Consider the following 17,253-nt stretch of genomic DNA (forward strand, 5'->3'; position numbering starts at 1 on the left):
TGCCGCGGCGTGTGCCGCCCCGGGGGAGCTCAATGCTGCCACCCGGTGTGTAATGGCCGGCAGTGCAGCCGTACCGCGGCGTATAGCGCCCCGTGGGAGCTCAGTGCTCAACCCTGTGTGTAATGGCCGCAGTGCAGCCGTGCCGCGGCGTGTGCCGCCCCGTGGGAGCTAATTTCTGCAGCCTAACTGCGCCGAATGCTCGAAAATTCTTAAGGGAAGAGCGGAGAGCGGAGAGCTTGACTCGAGTGTCGCTATGGATCCGGCGCCTGCGCCCTAGCCCGGCTCTGCTCGCGCCAGGGGGGCAGCGTCCCGGTGGTCGCTATGGATCCGGCGCCTGCGCCATAGCCCGGCTCTGCTCGCGCCAGGGGGGCAGCGTCCCGGTGGTCGCTATGGAAAAAAAATCCATCTGAAAAAAGAAGTAGCAGAGAAGGAAAGCTGAAGCTGCAAAGATTGCAGTCCCCTCAGTTCTGGTTGTAGCCGGGTGGGGGTTGGTCTCTTCTCCCAGGCAAGCAGCACCAGAACAAGAGGACACAGTCTCAAGCTGTGCCAGGGGAGGTTTAGGCTGGATGTTAGGAAGAGGCTTACAGCTTGGCCAAAGACTCTTCCGATCCCTGTCTTCTGGTCGTGACCAGCAGCGTGCACGGGTGGCCAAGAAGGCCACTGGCAACCTGGCCAATATCAGGATCAGAGTGGCCAGCAGGAGCAGGGAGGTCATTCTGCCCCTGCACTTGGCACTGGTTAGGGCACACCTTGAGTCCCGTGTCCAGTTCTGGGCCCCTCCGTTTAAGCAAGACGTTGAGTTGCTGGAAGGTGTCCGGAGAAGGGCAACAAAGCTGGGGAGGGGTTTGGAGCACAGGCCTGTGAGGAGAGGCTGAGGGAGCTGGGGTTGCTTAGCCTGGAGAAGAGGAGGCTCAGGGGAGACCTTCTTGCTTTCTACGACTCCCTGAAGGGAGGTTGTAGCCAGGTGGCGGTTGGTCTCTTCTTCCAGGCAAGCAGCACCAGAACAAGAGGACACAGTCTCAAGCTGTGCCAGGGGAGGTTTAGGCTAGAGGTTAGGAAGAGGTTCTGCACAGAGAGAGTGATTGCCCATTGGAATGGGCTGCCCAGGGAGGTGGTGGAGTCACCATCTTTGGAGGTGTTCAGGAGGAGACTGGATAGGGTGCTTGGTTGCATGGTTTAGTTGATTAGGTGGTGTTGGATGATAGCTTGGACACGATGATCTTGAAGGTCTCTTCCAACCTGGTCCATTCCATCCCATTCCAATCAACTAAACCATGGCACTGAGTGCCTCATCCAGTCTCTTTCTAAACACTCCCAGTGATAGTGACTCCACCACCTCCCTGGGCAGCACATTCCAAAGGCCAATCTCTCTTTCAACCTGCTCTATTCTATTCTATGAAGACCTTCTTCCTAACATCCTGGTTTCATTGGTGAGAGCAACAGACTTGGTTGCTGCCACCCGCTGCTAAGGGGTCTGAGTGGCCCCCAAATGGGGTTTGGAGGCAGGTAAAGGTTTCTTTTGGCGTGTGAAGGGGTTTTGTGGGCATCTAGAAGGGGTGTGGAGCCCCCTGAAAGGGTCTGGGATAGTGTCAGGGGGTTCTGGGCTGGTCTACCAGCGGGTCTGGGGACATTAGAAGCGTCTGGGGGTACCTAAAATGGAGCTGGGCGTATGAGATGGGGGGTTTGGGTGCCTCCAAAGGGGTTTTGTGGGCATCTAAGTTGGGGAATCTGGGGGGGTCCTGAAGGAGTTGGGGGGTTCTCGTCAAGCTATGAGCAGACACACAGAGAGATGTTAACGGACTTTCTTTGATCATTCCAGGTCTGGTGTGCTGGGACTGGCAGGATCTTCCTGAGCTGTCCATGTACAGTTTCTGTCGACACTCTTCAGCTCGTACATCCGGTTTGCTGACAGAGGGTGTGGGGTTTGTGGGGCCCGGCAGCGAGAGCTTTCCAAAGAGGAGCTCTTCAGGGCAGCTCCAAGGTTAGGTTTGGATTCTCCTGGAGTCGCACACAGAACGACTCTCACGATTCCAGTGGTCTAATTTCATAGCTGCATTTTCATCTCTCTGCCTAGGTGACAGGACGACCTCACTAATGAAGAGAGATAGCCTGAGCTCTGCAGGAACCTTGAACCCAAGCAGCCAGTGCCTTCTGTGAGTACAAGCTGTCCTTGATCAACGTGGAAGTAGTTGAGAGCTGAAGCCAGACCACACCATAATTCCCTCAGCTTCCTCTTCTGCAGATTAAACAGTCCCAGTTCCCTCAGCCACTCCTCATAAGACTTGTTATCCAGACCCCTCACCAGCTTTGTGGCCCTTCTCTGGACTCACTCTCTCACAAGGGGTGTCCTGGGGAACACCACTTGTGCCCGGCCGGCCACCGGCTGGGTTTAACTCTGTTCCCCACCGCTCTTGGGGCCTGGCCATCCATCCTGTTCTGCTGTCCAGCAGTCCCTTTGAAAAAAAATCCATCTGAAAAAAGAAGTAGCAGAGAAGGAAAGCTGAAGCTGCAAAGACTGCAGTCCCCTCAGTTCTGGTTGTAGCCAGGTGGGGGTTGGTCTCTTCTCCCAGGAAAGCAGCACCAGAGCAAGAGGACACAGTCTCAAGCTGTGCCAGGGGAGGTTTAGGCTGGATGTTAGGAAGAAGGTCTTCATAGAATAGAATAGAGCAGGTTGAAAGAGAGATTGGCCTTTGGAATGTGCTGCTCAGTGAGGTGGTGCCCAGGGAGTCACCATCACTGGAAGTGTTTAGAAAGAGACTGGATGAGGCACTCAGTGCCATGGTTTAGTTGATTAGATGGTGTTGGAATGGAATGGTATGGAATGGAACGGAATAGAAAAGAATAGACCAGACCGAGTTGGAAGAGACCTTCAAGATCATCGTGTCCAACCTATCATCCAACACCACCTAATCAACTAAACCATGCAACCAAGCACCCTATCCAGTCTCCTCCTGAACACCTCCAAAGATGGTGACTCCACCACCTCCCTGGGCAGCCCATTCCAATGGGCCATCACTCTCTCTGTGCAGAACCTCTTCCTAACCTCTAGCCTAAACCTCCCCTGGTGCAGCCTGAGACTGTGTCCTCTTGCTGGGCCCGGTGATGATCAAAGTTCTTTTCCAACCTGCTTACTCCTGTTTGGGTTTATTCTCCTGTATGAATTGTCAGTTCAAAGCACTCGAGAGAAATGATGTGATGGCTGTGCTGCAAAGCATCAGACTGGGGACCGAAAGACAACCTCCTGTGGATCGATGTACCGGGATATTCCAGGAACCTCTGTGCTGCCATAGACCTGGACTTAAACTCGTTCCAGATGCCGCGGTGTGTTCCACATGACAATCGCACTCGGCACGTGAAGAGTGGCCAAGAGACTTCCCTTGTTTCCTTTGTGGAAGGCTTTTGTTTGTCCCCCGGCCCCGGGGGCCGTGTTCCTCTCGGGCAGGCTGCGGACGAGGCTGCCCTCGGCAGCAGGCGTGCCGCAAGCGGAGCGGCGAAGCTGTGTTCCTGGCAGTTCTCTCTCCGCCTGGATCAGGACAAAGGTACCGGCTGACAAGGACTTGCACTGACACAGGGTCAGAGAGCTGAGAGCACCAAAGGGTTTAATTGGTGAGAGCAACAGACTTGGTTGCTGCCACCCGCTGCTAAGGGGTCTGAGTGGGCCCCAAATGGGGTTTGGAGGCAGGTAAAGGTTTCTTTTGGCGTGTGAAGGGGTTTTGTGGGCATCTAGAAGGGGTGTGGAGCCCCCTGAAAGGGTCTGGGATAGTGTCAGGGGGTTCTGGGCTGGTCCACCAGCGGGTCTGGGGACATTAGAAGCGTCTGGGGGTACCTAAAACGGAGCTGGGCGTATCAGATGGGGGGTTTGGGTGCCTCCAAAGGGGTTTTGTGGGCATCTAAGTTGGGGAATCTGTGGGGGTCCTGAAGGAGTTGGGGGGTTCTCAGTGAGGTTTTGGAGTCTCTATGGAGTGCCTGCAGTCTCCTGGAGTGCCTGTGCTTGAAACCCCCCAGAGGCCGCGCAGAGTGGTGCTCACAGTAGCTCTGCAAGCCTGCCATGGGCTCAGGAGGCTGTGCAGCGGTTAAACCTTTTCTTTTGCTCAAGCACAATCTTTCTGAATTCTTTTCTTGGATTTTTTTTTTCCCAGGGTGATGTGAAACTGTCTGATTTTGGGCTAAGCACAGCTGTTCAGAAGTCTCAGAGACCTGAGCTCTACAGGAACCTTGAACCCAAGCAGCCAGTGCCTTCTGTGAGTACAAGCTGTCCTTGTTCAACGTGGAACTAGTTGAGAGCTGAAGCCAGACCACACCATAATTCCCTTAGCTTCCTCTTCTGCAGATTAAACAGTCCCAGTTCCTTCAGCCACTCCTCATAAGACTTGTTATCCAGACCCCTCACCAGCTTTGTGGCCCTTCTCTGGACTCACTCTCTCACAAGGGGTGTCCTGGGGAACACCACTTGTGCCCGGCCGGCCACCGGCTGGGTTTAACTCTGTTCCCCACCGCTCTTGGGGCCTGGCCATCCATCCTGTTCTGCTGTCCAGCAGTCCCTTTGAAAAAAAATCCATCTGAAAAAAGAAGTAGCAGAGAAGGAAAGCTGAAGCTGCAAAGACTGCAGTCCCCTCAGTTCTTGTGGTACCCTCTGTGAGATCCTAAGCCACCTGAACTGAGCCGGTCAGGCAGCCAAGCTAGTGCAGCAGTGTCTTCTGGAGAGTTGATAGGAGCCAGTTCTGTGGGGTTTGTTGAAGTGAGTGGCCAGTCGTTCTACATGAACAATTGTCTTAGTGCTAGCAAGCAGGAGGCTCTGAAGTGTGGTACTTTGAGAGCTCCATTCATACTTGCCCTTCAGGAGGAGCCAGCTCTTTCATTGAAGGATCTTCCTGAGCTGTCCAAGTACAATTTGTGTTGACACTTTTCAGCTCTTACATCCAGGTTGCTGACAGAGGATGTTGGGTTTGTGGGCCCTGGCAGCGACAGTTTTCCAAAGAGGAGCTCTAAGGCCAGCTGCAAGGTTAGGTTTGGATTCTCCAGGGGTGCCTGTGCTTGAAAGCCCCCCAGAGGCCGTGCAGAGTGGTGCTCGCAGTAGCTCTGTGCAAGTCTGCCATGGGCTCAGGAGGCCAGTATCTAGAGAGAGGGAGAGGGAAGGACAGTGACACTTCTAAGACAGTTTTAAAGAAATAATTATGAGAAGAGGCAAATTAATTCTGGGGACTCATGTGATATATCTGTTTAAGAGAAAAAAAAATGAAGGAGGTTTCTGACCATAACCAGGCTGACAAAGCACAGTAATGTGGTTTCCTATGGGATTCAACTCCTCCTGCATTGCACAGGACACTTCAACAGCTGTCCTGACAAGCTCTAAGTAATGAACTTAATCCACCCTGTGCAAGCAATGGGGCAAAAGATTACAAAATCCATGTATGCAATTGAGATGTGTTACATTGGGACGCCCAGGATACACCTCATCAAGCTCTCCTAGTTTTTAGACGCAAGATGGAAGAAGGAAGGGGGAAGACAGAGCAGAAGGTCTATTTAAATATGAAACTCCTAGGCTGAAAGAAAAGAAAAACATTTTAAAGAGCACTCAGTGAGACTCTGTCACCAGCATAGCTAATCACAGAATCACTGAGTGTTAGGGGTTGGAAGGGACCCCAAAATAGCATCCGGTCCAACCCCTGTGCCAGTGCAGGATCACCTGGGGCAGGTTTTGAATGTCTCCAGAGACTCCACTAACTCTCTGGGCAGCCTGCTCCAGGGCTCTGGCACACACAGTGAAAAGGTTTTCCCTTCTGTTCCTGTGGAACTTCCTCCTTTTATTCGTCGGACACAGCGAAGCCGCTCGGTCGTGTTGCTGCGGCAAGGTGACCCACCCTGTAGTTCAGGGCCTGGGTCTGTGCCTTCATGGCAGCCTGTTCCCTTGGCACCCTGTCAGCTTAACAGCCCTGTACTTGGGGTCTGTGTGACGAGTTGTGGAGCCCTCCATTCCCCCTTCTGTCCCCAGCAGCAGCCCAAGGTCCCTGTAAGCAGGGCTGGGGAGGCTGCTTTAGGCAGCTAACAGGAACCAACCTTGCCTGGCCCTTAGGGGGCTGAGGTCAGTCCCTGGGCTCCTGAAGAGGTGGTGTTGCGCTGCTGCCAGGAGGGCCGGCCCGTAGGTGGGGCACGGGCCAGAGCCTGTGGCTCTCTGTGGGGCTTTTTGGGAGTGCTGCTGAGGCCTCACTCTGTCCTGTTGGCATCCTTTGTCAGGGTAGCCAGATCCTAGGCCTGATGTCTATCGTTAGCTCAATTGCAGAATTTCCTCGTCTGCTGTTCCTGTCCGTAAATTTTTGCCAGTGCTTCTGTAATAAAAAGGTTTTTATTTCTCCTGTAACTTGCAAGCTGGTGACCTCCTTAGGAGCACCACTGTGTTGTTCACAAAGTTCTTTGCTGTTGCAAAGCTGGGAGAAGTGTGAGGTTCAGCTGATGAAGTTTCTCTCTTTTAGAAGTGTCTGCTCAGCCGTCCTCTTCCTGGATCTCGGAGCTTTGTCTCTCCCTGTTTGCGGTGCCCCGACAAGGACTTGTGCCGACACATCCTCGGGAAGCTGAAACCACCAAAGGGTTTAATGGGTTTGAGACAAAATTCACCCAACTCCTTCTGCGGTGGTGTACGGGAAAGAGTCGGTAGGGGAAGCCGCAGGACAGCCTGCAGCAAAGCTCAGGACTTGTTCCCTCGCCTCTTCCTTCTGCGCGTGTCCTCGTCGGCCGCCTGTAAGCGAGACGCTTCGCCAGCTGGCTTGTTTGAATTCAGTAAAGTTATGGCATGGAAGTTATCTGGTAGGAGTCGTTGCTAAACAGATGTAGTTGAAGCTTTGTATCTTCCGTTCTCTCTACGAGTTATTCTAATCTTGCCCTGTTGGTTTAGCCCATCAGTTTTCATGTTCTCTTCATCTATTAGTAGCAGAAGAAAGGGCCCCTTGATTCCAGTATTTCTTGCTGTAGTTCAGAGGTAGAGTTGGCTTTCCCTCTGACCTTTTATACTTTTACTTTGTGTTAAGTGGAACCCAAAACTGAATAGGATACTTTGTGTAAAGCTTGAGCAGCCCTTAACTTTCGAATTATTATACTGCATGCACTACTGCTTTGCAACATTCACAGGACTGTGGTGGTGTCAGACAGTTCACTTGCATTTAGCTCCTCAGGGGCCAGGCCTTCCTTTGGGCTGATAGTCTTGGCCAAAGCTGCAATGTTCAGTCCTTGCTGTGAAAGGCAGGAGGTGCTGGCTGGGCAGTTTGCTTTATTTTGTGCCTTTCTGGGGGCGAATCAAAGGGAGTGGGGGGATTGTGGGTGGGCTGGTTCTGCCACGTGGGGCAGGGGGCTGCTGCAGCAGAGGAGCAGGTGAGCGAGGGCTGGGGGCCCCCCCCTAAAGTGCTGAAAATTCTCCGAGGGCACCACACTATCTTTGAAAGTGTAAGTACTGGGGTGAGGCGAGGCGGAGGCAAACCTCTGGTTTGCAGCTGGAGAGGGAGGGCTTGGAGTGACTGGTGCGTAAGAAAGCTTTGGAAACGACCCCTGTCTGCCCTCTCTGCTTCTAAAAGGCTTTTAGCATTGGAAAATAAAACCCACGTGGGGGCCCGGCTGCTGCCCACGCCCAGGGAGGTGCTCAGTGCTGCCACCCGGTGTGTAACGGCCGGCAGTGCAGCCGTGCCGTGGCGTGTGTCGCCCCGGGGGAGCTCAATGCTGCCACCCGGTGTGTACTGGCCGGCAGTGCAGCCGTGCCGCGGCGTGTGCCGCCCCGGGGGAGCTAATTTCTGCAGCCTAACTGCGCTGAATGCTCGAAAATTCTTAGGGGGAGAGCGGAGAGCTTGACTCGAGCGTCGCTATGGATCCGGCGCCTGCGCCCTAGCCCGGATCTGCTTCCCAGTCGCTTCCAGTTCTCTGCCAGTCCTTTGGTGGGGGGAAACTGTTGGGACCGGGAGGGCACCGGGAGGAGGCCATTACTGTGTAGTTTGGTAATACCGACGGCTGCAGCTGGTGCTGAGCTAAACAGAATGATCACAGAAGGCTTTTGCTCTGAAGCCAGAGCTGCCTGCTGGCAGAACGAACGTTTTTCTGACAGCTCTTGGAGGAACATTTCTGTACAGGTGTTCCCCAGGGCTCCTCAGCTGCTCAGAACTCAACGTGTTGTCTTGCAGGGGAATAAAACCCAATGGAAAGCTGAGCGTGAGGTGACAACGCAGGCACCGCCCCCCCCGGCGTGTCACCGCCCCCCCAGCGTGGCACCGCCCCCTCAGCGTGGCACCGCCCCCTCGAGCGTGGCACCGCCTCCCCCAGCGTGGCACCGCCCCCCCAGCGTGGCACCGCCCCCCTCCAGCGTGTCACCGCCCCCCCAGCGTGTCACCGCCCCCCCAGCGTGTCACCGCCCCCCTCCAGCGTGTCACCGCCCCCCTCCAGCGTGTCACCGCCCCCCTCCAGCGTGTCACCGCCCCCCTCCAGCGTGTCACCGCCCCCCTCCAGCGTGTCACCGCCCCCCTCCAGCGTGTCACCGCCCCCCCCAGCGTGTCACCGCCCCCCAGCGTGGCACCGCCCCCCCAGCGTGGCACCGCCCCCGCCCAGCGTGTCACCACCCCCCTCCAGCGTGTCACCGCCCCCCAGCCTGAACCCCACCCCCCAGCATGGCACCGCCCTCAACAGCATGGCGCCAGATGCTTTCAGGGTTGTGGCTGGTAGAGGTTGCAGCTCTTCTGCTGTGTCCCAGGTCAGTGCCAGTCTCTGCTGCTTTGTGGGGTTTCTCTATAGCAGCCGCTGGAGGTGCGCGGGGCTTGGGGGGGTGGCCACCGGCGGGGCAGCGCGGGGCTTTTGGGGGGGGGGGGGGGGGGGGCGTGTCCGGGCTTGACCGGTGGGGCTCTGCGGGGGTGGCGGCTGCTGCCTCAACCGTACCCAGAGGCCCCGTGGGAGCTCAATGCTGCCACCCTGTGTGTAATGGCCGGCAGTGCAGCCGTGCCGCGGCGTGTGCCGCCCCGGGGGAGCTCAATGCTGCCACCCGGTGTGTAATGGCCGGCAGTGCAGCCGTACCGCGGCGTATAGCGCCCCGTGGGAGCTCAGTGCTCAACCCTGTGTGTAATGGCCGCAGTGCAGCCGTGCCGCGGCGTGTGCCGCCCCGTGGGAGCTAATTTCTGCAGCCTAACTGCGCCGAATGCTCGAAAATTCTTAAGGGAAGAGCGGAGAGCGGAGAGCTTGACTCGAGTGTCGCTATGGATCCGGCGCCTGCGCCCTAGCCCGGCTCTGCTCGCGCCAGGGGGGCAGCGTCCCGGTGGTCGCTATGGATCCGGCGCCTGCGCCCTAGCCCGGCTCTGCTGGCGCCAGAGGGGCGGCGTCCCGGTGGTCGCTATGGATCCGGCGCCTGCGCCCTAGCCCGGCTCTGCTCGCGCCAGGGGGGCAGCGTCCCGGTGGTCGCTATGGAAAAAAAATCCATCTGAAAAAAGAAGTAGCAGAGAAGGAAAGCTGAAGCTGCAAAGATTGCAGTCCCCTCAGTTCTGGTTGTAGCCGGGTGGGGGTTGGTCTCTTCTCCCAGGCAAGCAGCACCAGAACAAGAGGACACAGTCTCAAGCTGTGCCAGGGGAGGTTTAGGCTGGATGTTAGGAAGAGGCTTACAGCTTGGCCAAAGACTCTTCCGATCCCTGTCTTCTGGTCGTGACCAGCAGCGTGCACGGGTGGCCAAGAAGGCCACTGGCAACCTGGCCAATATCAGGATCAGAGTGGCCAGCAGGAGCAGGGAGGTCATTCTGCCCCTGCACTTGGCACTGGTTAGGGCACACCTTGAGTCCCGTGTCCAGTTCTGGGCCCCTCCGTTTAAGCAAGACGTTGAGTTGCTGGAAGGTGTCCGGAGAAGGGCAACAAAGCTGGGGAGGGGTTTGGAGCACAGGCCTGTGAGGAGAGGCTGAGGGAGCTGGGGTTGCTTAGCCTGGAGAAGAGGAGGCTCAGGGGAGACCTTCTTGCTTTCTACGACTCCCTGAAGGGAGGTTGTAGCCAGGTGGCGGTTGGTCTCTTCTTCCAGGCAAGCAGCACCAGAACAAGAGGACACAGTCTCAAGCTGTGCCAGGGGAGGTTTAGGCTAGAGGTTAGGAAGAGGTTCTGCACAGAGAGAGTGATTGCCCATTGGAATGGGCTGCCCAGGGAGGTGGTGGAGTCACCATCTTTGGAGGTGTTCAGGAGGAGACTGGATAGGGTGCTTGGTTGCATGGTTTAGTTGATTAGGTGGTGTTGGATGATAGCTTGGACACGATGATCTTGAAGGTCTCTTCCAACCTGGTCCATTCCATCCCATTCCAATCAACTAAACCATGGCACTGAGTGCCTCATCCAGTCTCTTTCTAAACACTCCCAGTGATGGTGACTCCACCACCTCCCTGGGCAGCACATTCCAAAGGCCAATCTCTCTTTCAACCTGCTCTATTCTATTCTATGAAGACCTTCTTCCTAACATCCTGGTTTCATTGGTGAGAGCAACAGACTTGGTTGCTGCCACCCGCTGCTAAGGGGTCTGAGTGGCCCCCAAATGGGGTTTGGAGGCAGGTAAAGGTTTCTTTTGGCGTGTGAAGGGGTTTTGTGGGCATCTAGAAGGGGTGTGGAGCCCCCTGAAAGGGTCTGGGATAGTGTCAGGGGGTTCTGGGCTGGTCTACCAGCGGGTCTGGGGACATTAGAAGCGTCTGGGGGTACCTAAAATGGAGCTGGGCGTATGAGATGGGGGGTTTGGGTGCCTCCAAAGGGGTTTTGTGGGCATCTAAGTTGGGGAATCTGGGGGGGTCCTGAAGGAGTTGGGGGGTTCTCGTCAAGCTATGAGCAGACACACAGAGAGATGTTAACGAACTTTCTTTGATCATTCCAGGTCTGGTGTGCTGGGACTGGCAGGATCTTCCTGAGCTGTCCATGTACAGTTTCTGTCGACACTCTTCAGCTCGTACATCCGGTTTGCTGACAGAGGGTGTGGGGTTTGTGGGGCCCGGCAGCGAGAGCTTTCCAAAGAGGAGCTCTTCAGGGCAGCTCCAAGGTTAGGTTTGGATTCTCCTGGAGTCGCACACAGAACGACTCTCACGATTCCAGTGGTCTAATTTCATAGCTGCATTTTCATCTCTCTGCCTAGGTGACAGGACGACCTCACTAATGAAGAGAGATAGCCTGAGCTCTGCAGGAACCTTGAACCCAAGCAGCCAGTGCCTTCTGTGAGTACAAGCTGTCCTTGCTCAACGTGGAAGTAGTTGAGAGCTGAAGCCAGACCACACCATAATTCCCTCAGCTTCCTCTTCTGCAGATTAAACAGTCCCAGTTCCCTCAGCCACTCCTCATAAGACTTGTTATCCAGACCCCTCACCAGCTTTGTGGCCCTTCTCTGGACTCACTCTCTCACAAGGGGTGTCCTGGGGAACACCACTTGTGCCCGGCCGGCCACCGGCTGGGTTTAACTCTGTTCCCCACCGCTCTTGGGGCCTGGCCATCCATCCTGTTCTGCTGTCCAGCAGTCCCTTTGAAAAAAAATCCATCTGAAAAAAGAAGTAGCAGAGAAGGAAAGCTGAAGCTGCAAAGACTGCAGTCCCCTCAGTTCTGGTTGTAGCCAGGTGGGGGTTGGTCTCTTCTCCCAGGAAAGCAGCACCAGAGCAAGAGGACACAGTCTCAAGCTGTGCCAGGGGAGGTTTAGGCTGGATGTTAGGAAGAAGGTCTTCATAGAATAGAATAGAGCAGGTTGAAAGAGAGATTGGCCTTTGGAATGTGCTGCTCAGTGAGGTGGTGCCCAGGGAGTCACCATCACTGGAAGTGTTTAGAAAGAGACTGGATGAGGCACTCAGTGCCATGGTTTAGTTGATTAGATGGTGTTGGAATGGAATGGTATGGAATGGAACGGAATAGAAAAGAATAGACCAGACCGAGTTGGAAGAGACCTTCAAGATCATCGTGTCCAACCTATCATCCAACACCACCTAATCAACTAAACCATGCAACCAAGCACCCTATCCAGTCTCCTCCTGAACACCTCCAAAGATGGTGACTCCACCACCTCCCTGGGCAGCCCATTCCAATGGGCCATCACTCTCTCTGTGCAGAACCTCTTCCTAACCTCTAGCCTAAACCTCCCCTGGTGCAGCCTGAGACTGTGTCCTCTTGCTGGGCCCGGTGATGATCAAAGTTCTTTTCCAACCTGCTTACTCCTGTTTAGGTTTATTCTCCTGTATGAATTGTCAGTTCAAAGCACTCGAGAGAAATGATGTGATGGCTGTGCTGCAAAGCATCAGACTGGGGACCGAAAGACAACCTCCTGTGGATCGATGTACCGGGATATTCCAGGAACCTCTGTGCTGCCATAGACCTGGACTTAAACTCGTTCCAGATGCCGCGGTGTGTTCCACATGACAATCGCACTCGGCACGTGAAGAGTGGCCAAGAGACTTCCCTTGTTTCCTTTGTGGAAGGCTTTTGTTTGTCCCCCGGCCCCGGGGGCCGTGTTCCTCTCGGGCAGGCTGCGGACGAGGCTGCCCTCGGCAGCAGGCGTGCCGCAAGCGGAGCGGCGAAGCTGTGTTCCTGGCAGTTCTCTCTCCGCCTGGATCAGGACAAAGGTACCGGCTGACAAGGACTTGCACTGACACAGGGTCAGAGAGCTGAGAGCACCAAAGGGTTTAATTGGTGAGAGCAACAGACTTGGTTGCTGCCACCCGCTGCTAAGGGGTCTGAGTGGGCCCCAAATGGGGTTTGGAGGCAGGTAAAGGTTTCTTTTGGCGTGTGAAGGGGTTTTGTGGGCATCTAGAAGGGGTGTGGAGCCCCCTGAAAGGGTCTGGGATAGTGTCAGGGGGTTCTGGGCTGGTCCACCAGCGGGTCTGGGGACATTAGAAGCGTCTGGGGGTACCTAAAACGGAGCTGGGCGTATCAGATGGGGGGTTTGGGTGCCTCCAAAGGGGTTTTGTGGGCATCTAAGTTGGGGAATCTGTGGGGGTCCTGAAGGAGTTGGGGGGTTCTCAGTGAGGTTTTGGAGTCTCTATGGAGTGCCTGCAGTCTCCTGGAGTGCCTGTGCTTGAAACCCCCCAGAGGCCGCGCAGAGTGGTGCTCACAGTAGCTCTGCAAGCCTGCCATGGGCTCAGGAGGCTGTGCAGCGGTTAAACCTTTTCTTTTGCTCAAGCACAATCTTTCTGAATTCTTTTCTTGGATTTTTTTTTTCCCAGGGTGATGTGAAACTGTCTGATTTTGGGCTAAGCACAGCTGTTCAGAAGTCTCAGAGACCTGAGCTCTACAGGAACCTTGAACCCAAGCAGCCAGTGCCTTCTGTGAGTACAAGCTGTCCTTGTTCAACGTGGAACTAGTTGAGAGCTGAAGCCAGACCACACCATAATTCCCTTAGCTTCCTCTTCTGCAGATTAAACAGTCCCAGTTCCTTCAGCCACTCCTCATAAGACTTGTTATCCAGACCCCTCACCAGCTTTGTGGCCCTTCTCTGGACTCACTCTCTCACAAGGGTGTCCTGGGGAACACCACTTGTGCCCGGCCGGCCACCGGCTGGGTTTAACTCTGTTCCCCACCGCTCTTGGGGCCTGGCCATCCATCCTGTTCTGCTGTCCAGCAGTCCCTTTGAAAAAAAATCCATCTGAAAAAAGAAGTAGCAGAGAAGGAAAGCTGAAGCTGCAAAGACTGCAGTCCCCTCAGTTCTTGTGGTACCCTCTGTGAGATCCTAAGCCACCTGAACTGAGCCGGTCAGGCAGCCAAGCTAGTGCAGCAGTGTCTTCTGGAGAGTTGATAGGAGCCAGTTCTGTGGGGTTTGTTGAAGTGAGTGGCCAGTCGTTCTACATGAACAATTGTCTTAGTGCTAGCAAGCAGGAGGCTCTGAAGTGTGGTACTTTGAGAGCTCCATTCATACTTGCCCTTCAGGAGGAGCCAGCTCTTTCATTGAAGGATCTTCCTGAGCTGTCCAAGTACAATTTCTGTTGACACTTTTCAGCTCTTACATCCAGGTTGCTGACAGAGGATGTTGGGTTTGTGGGCCCTGGCAGCGACAGTTTTCCAAAGAGGAGCTCTAAGGCCAGCTGCAAGGTTAGGTTTGGATTCTCCAGGGGTGCCTGTGCTTGAAAGCCCCCCAGAGGCCGTGCAGAGTGGTGCTCGCAGTAGCTCTGTGCAAGTCTGCCATGGGCTCAGGAGGCCAGTATCTAGAGAGAGGGAGAGGGAAGGACAGTGACACTTCTAAGACAGTTTTAAAGAAATAATTATGAGAAGAGGCAAATTAATTCTGGGGACTCATGTGATATATCTGTTTAAGAGAAAAAAAAATGAAGGAGGTTTCTGACCATAACCAGGCTGACAAAGCACAGTAATGTGGTTTCCTATGGGATTCAACTCCTCCTGCATTGCACAGGACACTTCAACAGCTGTCCTGACAAGCTCTAAGTAATGAACTTAATCCACCCTGTGCAAGCAATGGGGCAAAAGATTACAAAATCCATGTATGCAATTGAGATGTGTTACATTTGGACGCCCAGGATACACCTCATCAAGCTCTCCTAGTTTTTAGACGCAAGATGGAAGAAGGAAGGGGGAAGACAGAGCAGAAGGTCTATTTAAATATGAAACTCCTAGGCTGAAAGAAAAGAAAAACATTTTAAAGAGCACTCAGTGAGACTCTGTCACCAGCATAGCTAATCACAGAATCACTGAGTGTTAGGGGTTGGAAGGGACCCCAAAATAGCATCCGGTCCAACCCCTGTGCCGGTGCAGGATCACCTGGGGCAGGTTTTGAATGTCTCCAGAGACTCCACTAACTCTCTGGGCAGCCTGCTCCAGGGCTCTGGCACACACAGTGAAAAGGTTTTCCCTTCTGTTCCTGTGGAACTTCCTCCTTTTATTCGTCGGACACAGCGAAGCCGCTCGGTCGTGTTGCTGCGGCAAGGTGACCCACCCTGTAGTTCAGGGCCTGGGTCTCTGCCTTCATGGCAGCCTGTTCCCTTGGCACCCTGTCAGCTTAACAGCCCTGTACTTGGGGTCTGTGTGACGAGTTGTGGAGCCCTCCATTCCCCCTTCTGTCCCCAGCAGCAGCCCAAGGTCCCTGTAAGCAGGGCTGGGGAGGCTGCTTTAGGCAGCTAACAGGAACCAACCTTGCCTGGCCCTTAGGGGGCTGAGGTCAGTCCCTGGGCTCCTGAAGAGGTGGTGTTGCGCTGCTGCCAGGAGGGCCGGCCCGTAGGTGGGGCACGGGCCAGAGCCTGTGGCTCTCTGTGGGGCTTTTTGGGAGTGCTGCTGAGGCCTCACTCTGTCCTGTTGGCATCCTTTGTCAGGGTAGCCAGATCCTAGGCCTGATGTCTATCGTTAGCTCAATTGCAGAATTTCCTCGTCTGCTGTTCCTGTCCGTAAATTTTTGCCAGTGCTTCTGTAATAAAAAGGTTTTTATTTCTCCTGTAACTTGCAAGCTGGTGACCTCCTTAGGAGCACCACTGTGTTGTTCACAAAGTTCTTTGCTGTTGCAAAGCTGGGAGAAGTGTGAGGTTCAGCTGATGAAGTTTCTCTCTTTTAGAAGTGTCTGCTCAGCCGTCCTCTTCCTGGATCTCGGAGCTTTGTCTCTCCCTGTTTGCGGTGCCCCGACAAGGACTTGTGCCGACACATCCTCGGGAAGCTGAAACCACCAAAGGGTTTAATGGGTTTGAGACAAAATTCACCCAACTCCTTCTGCGGTGGTGTACGGGAAAGAGTCGGTAGGGGAAGCCGCAGGACAGCCTGCAGCAAAGCTCAGGACTTGTTCTCTCGCCTCTTCCTTCTGCGCGTGTCCTCGTCGGCCGCCTGTAAGCGAGACGCTTCGCCAGCTGGCTTGTTTGAATTCAGTAAAGTTATGGCATGGAAGTTATCTGGTAGGAGTCGTTGCTAAACAGATGTAGTTGAAGCTTTGTATCTTCCGTTCTCTCTACGAGTTATTCTAATCTTGCCCTGTTGGTTTAGCCCATCAGTTTTCATGTTCTCTTCATCTATTAGTAGCAGAAGAAAGGGCCCCTTGATTCCAGTATTTCTTGCTGTAGTTCAGAGGTAGAGTTGGCTTTCCCTCTGACCTTTTATACTTTTACTTTGTGTTAAGTGGAACCCAAAACTGAATAGGATACTTTGTGTAAAGCTTGAGCAGCCCTTAACTTTCGAATTATTATACTGCATGCACTACTGCTTTGCAACATTCACAGGACTGTGGTGGTGTCAGACAGTTCACTTGCATTTAGCTCCTCAGGGGCCAGGCCTTCCTTTGGGCTGATAGTCTTGGCCAAAGCTGCAATGTTCAGTCCTTGCTGTGAAAGGCAGGAGGTGCTGGCTGGGCAGTTTGCTTTATTTTGTGCCTTTCTGGGGGCGAATCAAAGGGAGTGGGGGGATTGTGGGTGGGCTGGTTCTGCCACGTGGGGCAGGGGGCTGCTGCAGCAGAGGAGCAGGTGAGCGAGGGCTGGGGGCCCCCCCCTAAAGTGCTGAAAATTCTCCGAGGGCACCACACTATCTTTGAAAGTGTAAGTACTGGGGTGAGGCGAGGCGGAGGCAAACCTCTGGTTTGCAGCTGGAGAGGGAGGGCTTGGAGTGACTGGTGCGTAAGAAAGCTTTGGAAACGACCCCTGTCTGCCCTCTCTGCTTCTAAAAGGCTTTTAGCATTGGAAAATAAAACCCACGTGGGGGCCCGGCTGCTGCCCACGCCCAGGGAGGTGCTCAGTGCTGCCACCCGGTGTGTAACGGCCGGCAGTGCAGCCGTGCCGTGGCGTGTGTCGCCCCGGGGGAGCTCAATGCTGCCACCCGGTGTGTACTGGCCGGCAGTGCAGCCGTGCCGCGGCGTGTGCCGCCCCGGGGGAGCTAATTTCTGCAGCCTAACTGCGCTGAATGCTCGAAAATTCTTAGGGGGAGAGCGGAGAGCTTGACTCGAGCGTCGCTATGGATCCGGCGCCTGCGCCCTAGCCCGGATCTGCTTCCCAGTCGCTTCCAGTTCTCTGCCAGTCCTTTGGTGGGGGGAAACTGTTGGGACCGGGAGGGCACCGGGAGGAGGCCATTACTGTGTAGTTTGGTAATACCGACGGCTGCAGCTGGTGCTGAGCTAAACAGAATGATCACAGAAGGCTTTTGCTCTGAAGCCAGAGCTGCCTGCTGGCAGAACGAACGTTTTTCTGACAGCTCTTGGAGGAACATTTCTGTACAGGTGTTCCCCAGGGCTCCTCAGCTGCTCAGAACTCAACGTGTTGTCTTGGAGGGGAATAAAACCCAATGGAAAGCTGAGCGTGAGGTGACAACGCAGGCACCGCCCCCCCCGGC

At 54.8% G+C, this 17,253-nt stretch overlaps 2 long non-coding RNA genes across 2 annotated transcripts; both read left to right on the forward strand.

Annotated features, from left to right (window-relative positions):
* Positions 1-1,780: 1,780 nt before the first annotated feature.
* On the forward strand, positions 1,781-3,603 carry LOC137448661 (uncharacterized). The gene is made up of 3 exons (XR_010989186.1): positions 1,781-1,981; positions 2,075-2,153; positions 3,169-3,603. It is a non-coding gene; the product is annotated as an uncharacterized lncRNA (long non-coding RNA).
* Positions 3,604-10,854: 7,251 nt separating this feature from the next.
* LOC137448662 (uncharacterized) lies at positions 10,855-12,636 on the forward strand. Its single transcript, XR_010989187.1, has 3 exons — positions 10,855-11,014; positions 11,108-11,186; positions 12,202-12,636. It is a non-coding gene; the product is annotated as an uncharacterized lncRNA (long non-coding RNA).
* The last annotated feature ends 4,617 nt before the right edge of the window (positions 12,637-17,253 follow it).

The sequence above is a fragment of the Melanerpes formicivorus genome, unplaced genomic scaffold (assembly GCF_026170545.1).
Source record: "Melanerpes formicivorus ecotype bairdi unplaced genomic scaffold, bMelFor1.0.p_v2 SCAF_25, whole genome shotgun sequence".
Taxonomy (NCBI): Eukaryota; Metazoa; Chordata; class Aves; order Piciformes; family Picidae; genus Melanerpes; species Melanerpes formicivorus.